The sequence below is a fragment of the Callithrix jacchus genome, chromosome 12, assembly GCF_049354715.1.
Source record: "Callithrix jacchus isolate 240 chromosome 12, calJac240_pri, whole genome shotgun sequence".
Classification (NCBI taxonomy): Eukaryota; Metazoa; Chordata; class Mammalia; order Primates; family Cebidae; genus Callithrix; species Callithrix jacchus.
Genome location: NC_133513.1, coordinates 85,877,652 through 85,896,776, shown reverse-complemented (window position 1 = coordinate 85,896,776; position 19,125 = coordinate 85,877,652). Strand labels below are relative to the sequence as shown.

The window sequence follows — 19,125 nt, the reverse complement described above, 5'->3', positions numbered from 1 at the left end:
ACAAAATTTTTGCAAATTATGCATCTGACAAAAGTCTAATATCCAACATCTATAAGAAACCTAAACAAATTTACAAGAAAAAAGCAAACAACCCCATTAAAAAATGGGCAAAGGACATGCACAGTTTTCAAAAGAAGACATACATGTGACCAACAAGCATATGAAAAAACTCTCATCACTGATCATTAGAGAGATGCAAATCAAAACCACAATGAGACAACCATCTCACACCAGTCAGAATGGTTGATTATTAAAAAGCCAAAAAATAACAGATGCTGGTGAGGTTATAGAGAAAAACAAAGGCTTAGACACTGCTGATGGGAATGTAAATTAGTTCCACCATTGTGGAAGACAGTGTGGTGATCCCTGAAAGACCTAAAGGCAGAAATATCATTCAACCAGCAATCCCACTACTGGGTATATACCCCCAAAAATATAAATTGCTCTACCAAAAAAGTACATGCATGCATATGTTTATTGCAGCTCTATTTGCAATAGCAAAGACATGAAATCAACCTAAATGTCCATCAATGATAGACTACATAAAGAAAATGTGGTACATATATACCATGGAATACTAAGCAGCCATAAAATGGAATGAGATTATGTCCTTTGCAGGGACATGGATGGAGCTAAAGGCTGTTGGCCTCTAGCTAACATAGGAACAGAAAACCAAACACCACATCTTCTCCCTTATAGGTAGGAGCTAAGCGATGAGAACACATGGACACATAGAGGGGATCAACACGCACTGAGGCCTCTCAGAGGGTGGAGGGTGGGAGGAAGGAGAGGATCAGGAAAAACAACTAATGGGCACAAGGCCTAATACCTGGGTGATGAAATAATCTGTACAACCAACCGCCATGACACAAGCTTACCTGTGTAACAAACCGGCACATGTATGCCTGAACTTAAAAGTTAAAAAAACAGGTATGGTGGCTCACGCTTGTAATCCCAGCACTTTGGGAGGCCAAGGCAGGCAGATCATGAGGTCAGGAGTTCAAGACCAGCCTGTTCAATATGGTAAAACCCCATTCCTACTAAAAAATACAAAAATTAGCCAGGCATGGTGGCCCATGCCTGTAGTTCCAGCTACTCAGGAGGCTGAGGCAGGAGAATCACTTGAACCCAGGAGGCGGAGGTTGCAGTGAGCCAAGATCATGCCACTGCCTTTAAGCCTGGGCAACAGAGTGAGAAAAGAAAAGACAAAACAGAACCCAGAATATCTATGATATACCACTGTCAAGGAAAAATTACTAGATGCGTGAAAATGCAGAAAAATGTAATTCAGACATGAAAAGAAATAAAAGCTATCAATGGAAACAGATTCAAAGGTGACCATAGGTTATAATTAGTAGAAAAAAACCATAAAGTAACTCTGATAAATATGTAACAGAATTTTATAGGAAAAGGGGAATATAATGGCTAAAGAAATGGAAAGACATGGAAACTCTAAAAAAAAAAAAAATGAAACTCCCAAATCTGAAAAATAAAGTATTTGACACAAAAAAATTTATTGAAGATTCACAGCAAATTTGGCAATATAGTAAAATGATTTGTGAACTTGATAGGTTAATAGAAATTAAACAAGGCTGGATGTGGTAATCCCTGTAATCTCACGCCTGTAATGCCAGCACTTTGGGAGGCCAAGATGGGCAGATTGCTTGAGCCCAGGAGTTTGAGACCAGCCTGGGCAACATGGTAAAACCCTGTCATTACCAAAAAAAAATACGAAAATTAGCTGGGTCTGGTGATGTGTGCCTGTAGTTCCAGCTACTTGGGAGGCTGAGGTGGGAGGATGACTTGAGCCCAGGATGTGAAGGTTGCAGTGAGCCGGGATTGTGCCACTGTACTCCAGCCTGGGTGACAGAGCCAGACCCTGTCTTAAAAAAAAAAAAAGAAAAAAAAAAACTAAACAAAATTAGCCTAACATACAGGTAATTGGAATCCCAAAAAGTAAGGGAAAAGAAAGACTGGGTAGAAAAATATATAAATTTGAAGTAATTTTGGCCCCAATTTTTTGCTTCTTTGGTTAAAAGCATCAACCCACACACCTAAGACACCAAGGGAACCTCAGACTGAATAAAATCAAGAAAAAACACAATTTGTGATTAAGATGAAGATTCATATTATAGTCCCTAGAACAACCATTAAAACAATAAAACCAAAAAAAAAGCTAAAAATTCAATATAAGAAACAGAAGGAAACACAGTTTTTTAAGTTAGCCTCCAAAAGGCAGAAAACCAGGAACAGAGAAACAAAGAACAGAGGTGACAAATAGAAAACAAACAGCAAGATTATAGACTTGAGCCCAATCATATCAACAATTACATTAACTACAAGTAGACTAAACACTCCAATTAAGAGTTAGATATTATCAGATCCAACTATGTGCTATTTATAAGAAATAGACATTAACACAAATTGAAAGAAATCGTTACTGTACAAACACTAAACATGTTAATATCAGATAAAAAATACTTCAAGACCTTTGAAGTAGATTACCAAAGAGAATCACTTAAAATAAAGAGGGACATTTTACAATAATTCGTGAAGAACATATATCAATTTTAACTGCATATACACCTAGTAATGTGGCCTCAAAACACACAATGCAAAAATGGACAGAATTAAAGGGAGAAATAGATAAATCCACAATTATGTTTAGAAACTGTAACACTTCCGTTCTCAGTAATTGTCAGAACAAGAAGATGTCTGTAAAGGTATAGATTGAAACATTATTAAACAATTGGGTCCAACTGACATTTATAGAGCACTGAACAACTGCAGAATACAAATTACTTTCAAGTACACGTGGAACATTCACCAAGACAGGCCAAATGCTATGACCCAAACTTTAAATTGAATATTGGACATTTTCTGTTCTTAAAAAGTCTCCTCCCCTTCCCTATTGCTTCTCCTAATTGCACTGCAATTGCCACCTCCTCTTTTCTCCAACCTCTTTTCTTTCTTTTCCTTTATGATGATAATCAATTTCGTTGTCATATTTGTTTCCTTGAACTTTGCTAACCCATGCTCTCATTATCTCATCTTCTGCCTCAAGAGGCATATTGAGTTATTTTCTTGAACAAAAACGGTTTCCTCCCTGAGGGAAATTTTTGTTCCCTGTGGTTAAAAAAGATAACGATCCCCAACTTTCAACTAAACTTATTGTTTTTTATGGAGAGGGCAGGAACAGGGTCTTACTCTGTCACCCAGCCTCAAACTCCTGGGCTCAGGTGATCCTCCCATCTCAGCCTCCCCAGTATCTGGGACTACAGGCGAACACCACCACACCCAGCTAATTTTTGTATTTTTTTGTGGAGACAGGATCTTGCTATGTTGCTCAGGCTAGCCTCAAACTCCTGGTTTCAAGCAATCCTCCCCACCTCGGCCTCCCAAAGCACTGGGATTGTAGATGTGAGCCGCCACACCCAGCCTAAACTTAATTTTATGGGCAGATTATTTCCTCATGGCAAGAGTTCTGGCCAAAAGATGCCTCTTTGGAGGACTCCATGGTGATTTGAGGTTCTCTTACTCTCTTTGCCCACCTTTGGATGTCCACCATGGCTTAGCTGGGAGGAAACACTCCTAGACTCATCAGAGTACACTCAGCTCATAATTTGCTTTCTCCCATTCCTGCCGTGAAAGCAATAGCCTTATTTCAGCCATGGCTGAGTTTCCCAGTGGCCGTCATCCATGCTATGATGATGTGCTTCCCCAGGAGAGGGAAGTGGCTGCTTCCCAGGAACCAGCAGTAGCAGACAGGCTTGGCTCATAGAACAGACAGCATGGCTCCTCCTAGGCGGAGTGGGAAGCAGAGAGGCCAAGCCACAAACAGGAGTGCCTCAACAGACGCTGGGCACATACAATAGCAAAGGCCAGGCCTCCCGCATTCACACTGTGTGTGGGGGCCTCCTCACACAGACAGGGCAGCCCATGTGGGGAGCAGAGCCACCAGCAGGAGACTCTCCATGTAAGATGTAGCCTAAGAACTGTAACCCACCCACTGAGGAAGCTCCAATTGCCAAAGGAACAGTCTTTCCTAAGGGAACATGCCAATCATGCAAAGACAAGAGACGTCAATATGTTTTCCTCCCTCAGAAAAGTCAAATTTTTAAAATACAGACTAAGAAGCATGGTAACTCCTATGTGATTTCCACGTATTTTGCTAAATGGTTTGTACGTATATCATTTCTAATTCTTACAATAATCTTTCATGTGAGGTGTCATTATCCTCATATTATAGACAAGGAGATTGAGGACTTGGGAAATTAAGAAAGTCACCCCGAGAACACAGTTAGGACATGACAGAAAAGGATAAAGTAAAAGATTATTTATTCTAAAACCTGCATCACAGTACTTTTTCAAGACTTCCCTTAGAAGCAACAAAGACTTTTGTTAAACAACCACATTCTGTAATCCTAAAAGAAACTCCTTCTGGCCGCTGTGGAACCTCCCAGCTTCACAGATTCTCTTGCCTCGTTCTCATCTTAACCAGTTCTCTGTTGTCTCTTGCCCAGTTGGCTTCCAGACATAACCTTGTCCTGCTGGCCCTCTACTTGTCCAGTTTAATACTTCCTGCTGGAAAACATGGGATCTATTTTTCTAGGCTCAAACTTCTGATACCCTGCTAAGGTCTTCCTTTTCACTTCTGGTTTTCAGTCAGAAGAACATGCCTAGATCCAGTGTGATTTATGGGACTGTGACAATTGACAGTTAAAATACCCAATGAAAAATTTAGCCCCTTCCATCTCTAGAGCACACAAAGAAAATGATTTTACAAAGGCCACCCTTTAGAAGCCCACTTCTGCAAAAGTTACCCTTATTTTTTGTAATTGACTTTATTCTGTTTTCTTATTTATTATTTTTTTATTTTGTCTTTTTTTATTTTCTATTTTGTCTTTTTTTTTTTTTTTTTTGCTTTATTCTGTAGAGCAGTTTAGTTTCCCAGCAAAATTGGGAGGAAAGTACAGAGATGTTTTTATATACCCGCTTCCCCCACATGCATAGGGCACCTCGTCATCAGCATCCCTCACTGGAGAGGTACACTTTTACAATGGATGAGCCTACATTGAAACATTAGCACTGGAAGTCCACCATTTACATTAAGGTTCTAGAGTTACCTTTTGAAAAAACAAGTCTTATGTCATACTCTTCCTTAAAAACCTCCATTGGGCCTCTGTAACTTAAGCCCAGATTCCTCAGAGTACAGATCATTATGATCAAACCATCTTCTTCAGTCCCACCTCTATATTACCGTTACATTGAATTTCTGGTCTTTTGAATCTTCAGGCATTTGTACTTGTTGTTTTCTCTATGAGGAAAACCCTTTCCCTGTGCCTGGAGAACTCAAGGCCCCATCAAGTCTTTCCTGAGTACTCCCAAGGCTTTCTGCTCATATTCCATATCAGTGGTTCGTTGTCTTTCAATTCAACAAAGGCTTCATGAGCACCAAGGGCTGGGAGAAGAGCTAGGCTTTGGGGCCATGAAGATGAGTGAGCCAGAACAGAATTCCTTTTTTTTTTTTTTTTTTTGAGACGGAGTCTTGCTCTGTCACCAGGCTGGAGTACAGTGGCACAATCTTCACTCACTGCAACTTCTGCCTCCCCGGTTCAAGCAATTCTCCTGCCTCCGCCTCCTGAGTAGCTGGGATTATAGGTGCCCACCACCGCGCCCAGCTAATTTTTGTGTTTTTAGTAGAGATGGGGTTTCACCATCTTGACCAGGATGGTCTCAATCTTTTGACCTTGTGATCCACCTACCTTGGCTTCCCAAAGTGCTGGGATTGCAGAGGCGTGAGCCGCTACACCCAGCCAGCATTCCTATTCTTGAAGAGCTCTCTCAACAATGAAAGTGTATTGTTTGCTTTCATGCTGCTGATAAAGACATACCCAAGACTGGGTAATTTATAAAGAAAAAAAGGTTTAATGACTCACAGTTCCATGTGGCAATGGAGGCCCCACAATCATGGTGGAAGGCAAAAGACATATCTTATTACATAGTGGCAGACAAGAGAGAATGAGAGCCAAGTGAAAGAGAAAACCCCTTATGAAACCATCAGATCTCGCGAGACTTATTCACTCCCATGAGAACAGTATGGGGGAACTGCCCCTATGATTCAGTTCTTTCCCACCAGGTCCCTCCCACAACATGTGGGAATTAGGGGAGCTACAATTCAAGATGAGATTTGGGTGGGGACACAGCCAAACCATATCAGGAAGCAACAACACCAATGCCATCATCAAAACACATTGTTTTGGTCCATTTGCATTGTTATAAAGAAATACCTGGCTAGGCGAGGTGGCTCATACCTGTAATCCCAACACTTTGAGAGACTGAGGCAAGTGGATCACCTGAGGTCAGGAGTTCAAGACAAGCCTGGCCGACATGGCGAAACCCTGTGTCTACTAAAAATACAAAAATTAGCTGGGTGTGGTGGCGTGCACCTGTAGTCCCAGCTACTCTGGAAGCTGAGGCAGGAGAATCACTTGAACCTGGGAGGCAGATGCTGCAGTGAGCCAAGATCACAACACTGCACTCCAGCCTGGGCAACAAGAGTGAAACTTCGTCTCAAAAAAAAAAAAAGGAATACCTGAGGCTGAGACCGAATCGTTTATAAAGAAAAGAGGTTCATTTGGCTCACGATTCTGAAGTCTGTACACATAGCATGGTCCTGGCATTTGCTTCTGGTGAGGCCTCGAGAAGCTTACAGTCACATCAGGCAATGGGAGTCAGCATGTCACATGGCAAGAGAGCAAGGTGGGGGGTGTGCCACATTCTTTTAAACAATCTCACTTAAACTCAGAGTGAGAACTCACTCATTACTGTGAGGAGGGCACCAAGACATTCATGAGGGATCCACCCTCATGATCCAAACACCTCCCATGAGGCCCCACCTCTAACATTGGGGATTACATTTCAACATGAAATTTGGAGGGGACACGCATTCAAACCATATCACTCATCTATCAGAAAAGTAAAATAAAATTTACAAAGAAAAGAAAGATCAACCCAGTCTGGGAAAGTCAGGGAAGCCATCATGGAAGTGGATGACCTAAACAAAATCTGGCTGAGTATGAATCCGTTGATGAATGGGATAAGGAGGGAACTGGTTAGGGGAACATTTCACATGAATATTATCACATAAATCAACACTGTTAGCATGGGTGTACTCCTTAGTGTTTCTTGAAGAGAAATGTGGTTGGAGTCCATTTTGCACTATTATAAAAGAATATCTGAGACTGGGTAACTTAGAAAGAAAATAGATTTTTTTGTTTTGTTTGCTTTTGAGATGGAGTCTCATTCCGTCACCTAGTGGCATGCTCTTGGCTCACTGCAACCTCTGCTTCCCGGGTGGTGATTCTCCTGCCTCTGCTTCCCGGGTTCAAGTGATTCTCCTGCCTCAGCCCCCTGAGTATCCAGGATTACAGGTATGCACTACCACGCCTGGCTAATTTTTGTATTTTTAGTAGAGAAGAGGTTTCACCATATTGGCCGCTGGTCTCAAACTCTTGACCTCAGGTGATCCACCTACCTCAGCCTCCCAAAGTGCTGGGATTACAGGCATGACCCACAGCGCCCGGCCTAAACATTAAGGGTTTCAACATATGAATGATTTGATGATGATATTCTAGTTAGACATGGGGCTTTTTTGAAGAGTACTATTTTTACTTCAGTTATCTGTCTAGAGTAGTTTTGTGAGGATTAATAGAGCTGCCAGGGAAGTAAAAACTACATCCACCCCTGCCACACAAGCCATCTCAGGCACCACCACTGCTATAAGTCACCACCCAGTTTTTCAGAGGAATGTTCTGCACCGCTGCCTCTCCTTCTCACATCTCCCCTTCAAATCAGTTTCTACTCCCTCTGCTGAGACCATTTTCTTAAAGCTCACTAATAATCTTAGTGGACAAAGAAAACAGGTTTTTCAGCTTTTGCTCTTTTCATCCTCTCCATAGAATTTACATCTTGACCACTCCCTCCTTCCTAAAACTCCCATACTTCTATAATAATAAATTATATGGTTCTTGTTAAGCCTTCCTTATTCTCCATTCTCTACCCCAAATGCCACACACACATAAGAGTTTTCAAAGTTAAGGCTTGATTTACCTGTGCTTCTTCCAGTCACCTATGCTCAAAGCTTCAACTAACACCTTTGCAGAGGACACTGAAAACTTCCAGCATTTTAAAGACCCCAAGGAGTTTTCCTGTTTGCTGTCATATTGCATTGTCTAGGATTTATAGTCCAATGCTGGTAATAGAGATGATATCAACGTTGTTGCCTATTCCTAACTATAGTGAGATTTCTAATGCTTTCTCACTTAGACTTACTAGTATAGGTCTCTAGCCAATATTCTTTACCAGCTTGAGGAAGTTCTCTCTTATTCCCATTTTACTAAAAATGTAATGTTTGTTTGCTTGTTTTGGGGCCATGTATGTGTGTGATAAAGTATACATAACATAAAAGCTATCACTGGTAACATTTCATATATTTATAATCTTTTACAATCACCACCACTGTCTAGTTCCAGAAAATTTTCATCATGCTAAAAGGAAATCCTGCATCCATGAAGCAGTCCTCCCCATTCCCACCCAATCCCAGGCTCTGGCAACCATTAATCTGCTTTATGTCTATACATTTTATATTCTGAAAACATAATCATACAATACGTGGTTTTGGTGTCTGGCTTCTTTCACGTAGCATAATGTTGTCAAGGTTTGCCCATAGTGTAGAATATATCAGTACTTCACTCCTTTTTATGGCTGAATAATATTCTGTTATCTGGATATACCACATTTTGTTTGTCCATTTGTCTGTTGATGAACATGTAAATTGGGTCCATCCTTTGACTATTGTGAATAGTGCTGCTATAAAGATTTGTGAATAAGTTTTTGTTTGAACATCTGTTTTCGGTTCTTTCAGTAATATACCCAGGAATGGAATGGTTGGGTCGTATGCTAATCCTATGTTTAACTTATGGAAGAAATGTCAAAGTGATTTCCACAGCCTCTGCACCATTTTACATTCTCACTAGCAATGTGAAAGAGGTCCAATTTCTCCACATACTTGCCCATGCTTTCTTTCTTTTTTTCTTTTTTAAATAATTATCCTAGTGGATATAAAGTAATACCTTGTGGTTTTGGCTGGAATTTTCTTAGTGACTACTGATGTTGACGATCATTCCATATACTTGTTAGCCTCTTGTATATCATCTTTGTAGACATGTCTATTCAATTTATTTGCCTATTTTTTGTTTGCCTGTTTTTTGTTCAGTTGCAAGAGTTATTTGTATATTCTAGATACTAGTCCTTTGTCAAATATGTGATTTGCACATATTTTATCCTATTCTGTAGGCATTATTTTCACTTTGTTGATAGTGTTCTTTGAAGAACAAAAGTTTTTAATTTTAATGAAGTCCAATTTATCTATTTTTTTCTGATCTTGCTTGTCCTTTTGGTGTCATAGGTAAGAAACCATTGCCAAATCAAGGTCATAAAGATTTACCCCTACGTTTTTTTGTAAGAGATTTCTGGCTCTCATTCTCATATTTAAGCCTTTTGTCCATTTTAAGTTAACTTTGTATATGGTATGAAATAAGGGTCCAATTTATTTATTTTTTATAGGGTCTCACTGTGTGGTCCAGGCTGATTCTGAACTCCTGGCCTCAAGAAATCCTACTGCCTCAGCTTCCCAAAGTGCTAGGATTACAGGCATGAGCCACTGCACCTGGCCAAACTTTATTCTTTTGCATGTGGACATCCAGTTGTCTCAGCACTATTTGTCAAAGAGTAGTCTCTTTCCCATTGGATGGTCTTGATATCTTTTTAATAATAAATTGACCATAGATGTTAGGTTTATTTCTGGACTTTTGTTATTAACTGAATGTTTATATAACCCCAAAATTCCTATGTGGAAGCCCTAACCCCCAAAGCCCCACCTTTAGGAGGTGTCTTAGTCCATATTGTGCTACCATAATGGAATACTTGAGACTAGGTAATTTATAATAAACAGAAATTTATTAGCTCATGGTTCTGGAGGCTGGAAAGTCCAAGATCAGGGAGCCAACATCTTGTGAGGGCCTTCTTGCTGTATCATCCCACGGCAGAAGGCAATGAACAAGAGACAGCAAGATTTCAAACTTGCAGCTTCAAGTCCTTTTCTAATATGCATTACTCCATCATGAAAGTGGAGTCCGCATAACCTGAATACCTCCCATTTAGGCCCCACCTCCCAACACTGTTGCACTAGGGGTTAAGTTTTCAATACACGGTTTTTGGAAGACACATTCAAACCATAGTAGGAGGTAACTAGGTTTAGATTAAGTCAAAACCACAAAGGCCTCCATGATGAGATTAGTAGACTTATCAGAATGAAGAGAGTTCTCTCAGCCCTCCTCTCCAAGGGGTCAAGAAAAGGCCATGGGAAGATGCAGCAAAAAGCCATCTGCAAGCTAAGAAGAGAGTCTTAACCAGGAACTGAATCAGCCAACACCTTTATCCTAGGCTTCAAGCCTCCAAAACTATGAGAAATAAATTTTTGCTGTTCAAACCACCTAGTCTGTGGTATTGTATTATGACAACCCCACCTGACTAAAACAACTCTCAATTCTATTCCACTGATCTGTATTGCTATCCTATGCCAGGACCACACTGTTTTGATTACTCTAACTTTATAGTAAGTTTTGAAATTGCAAAGTGTGAGCCCTCCAACTTGGTTCATCTTTTTCAAAATTATTTTGACTATTTGGAGTCCTTTACAATTTCTCGTGAATTTTAGGACTGGTTTTCCCATTTCTGCAAAAAAAGGACATTGGTATTTTGATTACGATTGCATCGAATCTGTAGATCTCTTTGGGTGGTATTGCCATTTCAATCATATCAAGCCTTCTAATCCATGAACACAGGATGTCTTTTCAATTATTTAGGTCTTTCTAATTTCTTTTGGTAATGTTTTATAGCTTACAGTATATAATTATTGTACCTTTTTGGCTAAATTTATTACTAGATATTTTATTTTTATTTGTTTCTAACTGTAGGGAAAAAGTTGTTAATTTTATTAAATACTTTTTCTCAGTCTACGATCCTGTGATTACTTTCCTTTAACTTGTTAACATAGTGAATTACATTGAGAAATTTCCTAAACTGAACCATCCTTGAAACCCTGGTATAAATCTTAGTTGATCACAATATATTATGCTTTTTATATATTGTTGAACAGAGGACGGAAAGGATAGAAAAGGCCAAACTTAAAATAAAAAAACCTCAAACTTTACTTCTCAGCTCGCCTTGCAGCTAAGGGTGAGTAGCCATTTGACACAGTTCTGGCCAAGAAGACGAAAGCAACAGTTACTTTGTGAAGCTTCCAGGAAAAACTCTTTCAAAAGGAACTGATGTGGAGGGTCTAAGCCCCTCTCCCAGAAAAGCACAACTGGTTTGCCTGCTGACTCACTTTGGGGTGATGAAGGCTGCCGTGCTGGCCAACACATCTAAAAGGGATTTTGGAGAAAGAGTTCATTTTTTAACTTAATTCTTGGGTAAGGAATCTAATAAATGAGGTGACCGAACACCATTGGAATTTAAAGCTCTGGAAAAACACTCTCATCTGCCAGACGTATTCATCCCTATTCAATACCCTCAACTCTGAATAGGAGACCCCTTCTGTCATTGTGAGGTGGAAGGTAATATAGAGTGATAAGGCAGAGGGTAGGTTTTATGGACTCAGCAGACCTGGGTTCAAGTCTTAGCTCTGCAAGCTCTGACTTGACCTCTCTGAGCCTCATTTCCCATCAAGTAAATGGTGATAATAAGAGCTCCAACCTTGTAGGACTATTTGTGGGTGAAGAATGAAACAAAAAACATTGCATATAAAGTACATGGCACAGTACTCAAATATGAGCTGTTGTCATGTTTATTATCATTAGTATAACTTATGTATCAGTTTAAGTAGAAGAAAATAGTGATTACATTTTTAAAACAATGATGTCTTTTTGGAAAGTCCTCCATTTGAGTTACTTGAGGAGGTGTGTCATGTGTTAACATGCAAGGAAGTAATTGTAGCACCTGATGACTGTCAGAGCCTCGGGAAAAGGGAGCTAGAAGCTCTGGGCGAAACTGTCTGCCTCAAATGCAGAACCGGCTTCTGCTAAATGGTAGGGAAGTATAGACCAAGTGAGCAGAATCAAGAGTGGGGTCAAGCTGCAAGGAGCAGGGAGAGAGAGATGAGCCTCCAGGGAGACAAGATGACCAGCAGGGACAAAATGGCCTCCTCCCTGTCTAGGTGCTCAGGAGGGTGGCCCAACAGCTGGCTCACAGCAATAGACAGAGGGCAGGAGCCCTGGTCTGCCTCGGAGACAGATGCATCCATCATCCTCAGGCAATCAAGCAGTTTTAAGTGGACGGAGGTGACTAGAAGTCAGCAAGCAATTTTCAGGTTCAAAAAGGAGTTCAAAGCCCAAGAAGAAGTACAGCATGACCTGAAGCCTACACAGAGTGTCTGAGCTTGGGAAGACCAGCCGGAAGATCAGCCTTCTGCAGAGGCCAGGGGTCTTACTCTAGAGTCTTGGCTGGGAGTGGGGTTGGGGCAGGGATGACAAGGCCATGTGAGAAGAGGAAATGCCTGAAGTACAGGGCCTTCTCCAGCGCATGGAGGATATCAGGGCTCTGCCCAGACCGGCTCCGATTGCTGCACCATCTCAGGGCATATTGGCTCCCAGTGGCCTTTTCTTCACAACAGCACCTGCACCTCTTTTAATGGAAGGCTCCCCTCTGGCTGTCAGAAATTCCTTTTCCCTGGGAATTTGTCTCTTTAGGGGCAGCCGTTAACCAATGACAATCGCCTCCCTATCCGGACCATCTGAGATGTGACCTACATGCCTCAGTGCTACTCTGGACGATGGAATCAAAGTGGCCTTTTTTGGGACTGTGCTTAATAGCACATCCTGGGTAGCTTTCTCCCCTGCCTGCCTCATTCCCCACTGCCCTCTGGTTTTTCCTGGGAATACATACAAACAAATCACTTGACAAGAATCCTCCACATCTCAGGGTTTGTGCCTGGGAAACTGTGTTTGCAGCAACGGTATCTACCACCATGCCTTGCACAGGTGTGTGGTAAGGCAGAGGGACATTCAAGCATGACCTGAGCCACTTTTGTCCACAGACAAGAACTCAGGCCTGGCCAGGACAGCATATGGTCAGAAAAAACAGGCTCACCCTAGAAAAATTGTTGTAACCTGGGGGCAGAAAAAGACAACACTTTGTCCTGTGGGTAGAATTTCCTCTTCATTTCCTTTAGTGAGCGCCTCCACAAAACACAATGGGTTGGGTATAAAGTCTCTTTGACTCAGACCTGAAGGAAGTTCAATGTCAGGTCAAAAAACAGGGAAAGGGAGGTGAGAGAACATGCCCAGAAAGCAGGTCAGAGAGAGTGGAGGCCACAGATGGTCGCCATCCAGCCTTCCCTGGACAGCCAAGAGAGGTGGCATGAGACCAGTGCCCCAAGGGTGGCAAATGTCCTGCCCCCTCCCATCTCTTCTATTTCTCCTAGAATGATATTTCTGGAATGGAACCAGGGAAGGTATCACAGAGAAGGTGGCGTGCTAGGTCATTGTGATAGGTAAAATACTGGCCACCCAAATATGTCTGTATCCTAGTCCCTAGAACCTGCGAATATGTTACCTTATTCGGCAAAAGGGACTTTGCTGATGTGATTAAGTTGAGGGTGGTAAAATGGGGTAATTATCAGGGAGGGCCCAATGTAATCACAAAGGTTCACTTGAGAGGTGGGAGGATCAGAGAGAAAAGATGTGACAACAGAAGCAGTGGTCAGAATGATGTGGCTGTGAGCCAAGGAATGCAGGAGGCCTCTAGAAACAGGCCAAGGAACAGATTCTCCTTAGAGCTTCCAGAAGGAAAGTGGCTCTACAAAAACCCTGAGTTTAATCCCAAGATACCCATTTTTGACTTCCGCCCTCCACAACTGCAAGATAACAAATTTATGTTATTTAAACCACGAAGAGTGTAGCAATTCGTTATGGCAGCAGTAGGAAACTAATACAGCCATTAAGGATGAAGAATAGTCTTCCAGAAGGAACATCGAGAAGCAAGACATGTGTGTGTGTGCGCGCACGCGCGTGCGTGCTTGTGTGTATGTGTGTGTGAGTGTGTGTGTGTGTGTGTGTGACAGAGTCCCACTGTGTTGCACAGGCTGAAGTACAGTGGTGTTATCTTGGCTCAATGCAAATTTGCCTCCCAGGTTCAAGGGATTCTCCTGCCTCCGCCTCCCAAATAGCTGGAACCACAGGCACTTGCCACCACACTTGGCTAATTTTCGTATTTTTAGTAGAGACAGGGTCTCACCATGTTGGCCAGCCTGGTCTTGAACTGCTGACCTCAGGTGATATGCCTGCCTCGGCCTGCCAAAGTGCTGGAATTACAGGTGTGAGCCACCACACCTGGCTGCAAGACATTCTTGAGAAGAAATAGAAAGGCCATGACAGGTGTGTCAGAGCACAGTGAGTGGGGGAAGCTGTTGGTTGCCTATCCAGCATCAGTGCCCCCTACTGCCTTCTTAACCAAATCCCACATTTTCTCAAGTTCCTCTTCTCACCCTACAAAGTCACATGCCTCAGGGGAAGCTGGCACCGCTCCCCACTCTGAGATGGGAGGTGACCCATTGGCCTGAGAATGACAACAGACAGTGGGTAATGAGCCCAGTTCTGGCCAGTGAGAGAAGAAGGGAAGTCAGCAGAGACAGGGGCTCTGAGGAAGGCTTTCTTCTCTCCTCTTCATCTGGACATCATTGGTCTGGCTGTGTGTCATGGAATTCCTCCAGCCATCTTATACCCAAGTGGAGGAAGAAATCAGCACCCAGAGGAGAGCAGAACAGACAGGTGGAAAGAATCTGGCTCTTCATGGATGTCACTGAGTCCTTAAAACAAGCAACCTGAACCCTTCCCTTTTAGTGGATTTCTGTATTGTGAGATCATACATTTTCCTATTATCTGAATCACAGTTTCTGTTACTTGCAGCCCAAAGCATTCTGACTGATACTGTTGATTTAAAAGGCTGAGGCCAGATTACAAAAGACCTTGAAAGCCACGTCTTTCACCTGGTGAGGGATGAGCAATGCAGGCACCTGTTATCAGGGTTAGACATTTTTAGCAGGGAGTGACCTAACTTGTGTTTGAGACAAATGACTGTCAGTGCACAGAAGATAAACAGGGATTGCAACAGACTGGATTGAGATGCTTCCCCTGAGGCATATAGCTTTGTGGGGCAAGAAGAGGGACCTGAGGAAACTTGGGATTTGGTTAAGAAGGGAGTAGGGGGCACTGATGCTGGACAGACAACCAACAGCACCCACCACCGTTTGCCAGCAGCTTCCCCTACCCACTGCGGAAAGGACAGAAAGCTACTGTAACAGTCAAGGTGAAGTGGGCTAAACCAAGGGATGGCTTGGAGGTGGGGAGGAAAAGAGGAGATGAGGTTCAGGTCCCATGAAAGAGCTTGGAACCTGAGTGAGTACAGAGCATAAGAAGTTGAAATGACTAAAGAATTTTTAAAAATATACTCATTACTGTAATCCCAAGAATAAAGTATCTTAAATGCTTTTTAATGTCTACCCCTATAATAAAGGGAAGCTTCAAATCTCCTTCCCCTCCATTTCAGCTGGGCTGGAGCCTGTCTTTAGAGTATGTCAAAAGAAACACTGATTGAAGTCAACACAGATGTTAAGAGTAAGATTAACACCCAGAAAAGCTGCAGGGCCCATAACCTTCCCCCAGAGGGGAGCCAATGTGTTCTCTTTTTTTCTTCTTTTGTCTCTTGGACATGTACCAAATCGTGCCCCAGCTGAAACATCTGGAAGTGCACCAGTGCCTCTCCAACAAGGGACAAGCCTGGGAGCGAACTTGGCAATGACATTAGCACTTCTGCAGTAGCCACACCAGTATCAATTAAAAAAAAAAAATTCGTTTCAGATTTTTGCCCCAGGTCAGAGATTCCTTTCTCAGGTAAAAATGTCATCATAGGCATGGAGTCAAGACTGAAAAGGAGACCCATGCTCACATACTCCAAATGGCACCTGACTTCTGGCTCCCCATTTGTAAGAAAATACCACAAGCTGTTGAGAAATGATGAATAGTCCTAAAACTGTAAAGTGAAGAGTGATCACCACCACCACAATCTGAAGTATGAAGAGTGTCTGTGGACAACCTGCACGTTTAACATCATAAAAGATGTCCGATGAAAGATTTCTGCTCCAGAAGAAGCTAAGGGCTTGCCATTCCTTCCGTTTGACTCCCATTCAGTCCCTATATTTATATAGGTGAATATACTACAGTTTGAGATTTTCAGGTTATATTTCACAGATGACATTTTTAATCTTCCTCAAAAACGTAAACATGGCAAGGGTGTTCTGCAGACACACCGCCTGGAGCAACTGTCAAATGGAAAATTCAGTGGAAAGTTTATCCTGTCTCCAGTTTAACGAAGTTGAGGAATGCTGCAAAAACAGGTGCTGTCTGACACAAGTAATAATTATCTTTCACCTTGATGGATGTTAGTTTAATCTGTTCCTTACACAGTAGCTTGGTCTCAGCTGACTGAATTTAGTGCCAAAAAAGCAGATGAGAGGGTGAGTGTTGCTGGTATGTGACACTATTTACAAGACAAGGCTTTGGGGCAGTTCTGATTGATTTTCCTAAGGGGGCTTAATCATTTCTCCTATTTGCCCAATAAATATTTAAATCTAGATGATATCATGGTACTCTGTTAAGGTATTAACATTTTCATTAATGTATTTTAAGAGAGTTTCATTGAGAGCATGATTCAATTCAATGACTTTCACAGAGAAGGAAAAATGAGTCACTAGAACATTTCCTAAGACATGAACAGACCCTATATATTAATGTTACAGGATAAATTACTCAGCCAGAGGGACTGCAATGTTAGCTGGGGAAAAGTAGAAAAAGTCCTTCCAAATGCTGATCGTACGCCTTATTCAAAGTCTTTCAAGCTGAAAGGCATATAACTTAAAATATTACTCATGTATCTAGCAGCCCCAAAGAAGCCTGTCTATACCAAGGATAAAGCCACATTGTCACTATATGCTGCTTTTTTTATCTTCTGGAAAATTTTTTTTTTGAGACATAGTCTCGCTTTGTTGCTCAGGCTAGAGTGTAGTGGCTCACTGCAACCTCCACCTCCCGGGTTCAAGCAATTCTCTGCCTCAGCCTCCCGAGTAGCTGGATGACAGGCACCTGCCACCACACCTGGCTAATTTTCTTGTATTTTTAGTAGAGACAAGGTTTCACCATCTTGGCCAGGCTGGTCTTGAACTCCTGGCCTCATGATCTACCCACTTCGGCCTCCCAAAGTGCTGGGATTACAGGTGTGAGCCACCATACCTGACCTTCTGGAATTTTTTTTTTAAGCTAATGACAGGCAATTCAAGAGGATGCTGCTTTTGGCAGTCTTTTAGACACAGTCTTCTCAGAAGAGAAAGCGGCCTATCATCCCCAAATGGCAGGAATACACATTTTAGATAATATTCAGAACAAAGCCTGTGAAACTCACCATACTCAATTCATGAAATATTGAAGTTCCTACCATGAAAATCAGTAGAGTGCAGTGGGGAGGCTGGGACCCTGGATTCCTTGGATCTTGACTTCTTTACCAACCAGTTGGGTGGCCTTTTCTATGCCTCAGTTTCCTCATCTATGAAATGGGGATGATGTGTTTTTTACTTCACGGGATTTCATTGTGGTTTTAGTAAACATCACGGAACCCCATGGGGAATAAAATAATGAATGAGATACCCACATGCATTTAGGCACCTTCTCATAGAACTGACAACCAAATAAAGGAGACAGAGATTTATGAACCACTGCAGAATATGAATGGGATAATGACCAAGGATAATATATAAACAAAGAGTTGTAGGACCAAGGAATAACTTAACCCAACATGTGCTGGGCCTTGGAAATTAAGTAGGAGCTCAGTGGGAAGGAGATAACAGCAGGTAGAGGAAGTTAACTGCTGTAATGGAGAAGTAAAGAGAGTAATCTCCCAGCTGGAAGATAACTGCAAATGGAAGTAAGTAGGCTTTGTCCTGCCATACAACCCTGCACCGAATGCAAAACCCTGGGAATATTCAGGGCTCTTCAGAAACACTCTTCCACCTCAATCACCCCAGAATAGGCTGTTTCAACAAGCCACAATCAGAGCCATCCGTTTGATGCAGACAAATCAACCATGAATTTTATTACAAACCAGTGTCTTCTCTGGGTCCAGTCCCAGGATCAGAGGCCACGGGGACAAAGAGCTGGTGAGAGAGCTCGTGGGGAAGCAGATCCTGAGTGTGTGTTACTTGGATGTTTCATGTTTTTACCCACTAGTGAGTACCATGGTCCCATTGATAGCCATACCCCAGACTGCCCAGGCTCTTCCCAAGATTTCACTTCCAACTCTCTTCTTCAGGAGGTCTGTCTCCTGGACAGCTCTCACACAATAATGGCTAACATTTACTGAGCAACTACTTTGTACTGGGCACTGTTCTTGGCTGTCAGCAATTCAGGAGATGGGTACTTTAAAAAATTGTATTTATTTATTTTGAGATGGAATCTCACTCTTGTCGCCCAGGCTGAAGTACAGTAGTGAGATCTTGGCTCACTACAACCTCTGCCTCCTAGGTTCAATCAAGTCTCCTATCTCAGCCTCCCAATTACAGGATCCCATGACCATGCCTGGCTAATTTTTGTATTTTTAGTAGAGATGGGGTTTCATCATGCTGGTCAGACTGGTCTCGAACTCCTGACCTCAGGTGATCCACCTACCTTGGCCTCCCAAAATGTTGAAATTATATGTGTGAGGCACCATGCCTGGCCCACAATAGGTACTATTATTATGTCCTTTCCACAGAGGTAAGAACTTGTGTTACATGAGCCTGACCAGGTAAAATGTAGCTTGACAGCCCCTCACTCAGGGCCACACCAACTCATTGCCCAGTGATTGCCACGCCGCTGTTTCTCTTTCTTCCACCGGGTGTTGCCTGAACTGCTACTACCCTCTCCTGACCACCCACCTCCAGGGGTCTTCTCCTGTGTCCTGGGCTCTCCACAGCAA

At 42.2% G+C, this 19,125-nt stretch overlaps 1 long non-coding RNA gene across 1 annotated transcript in view; it reads right to left on the bottom strand.

Moving 5' to 3' along the window:
* The window catches only part of LOC144578710 (uncharacterized), a 249,932-nt gene that overhangs the window by 186,857 nt on the left and 43,950 nt on the right, over positions 1–19,125 (bottom strand). The window lies entirely within an intron of this gene.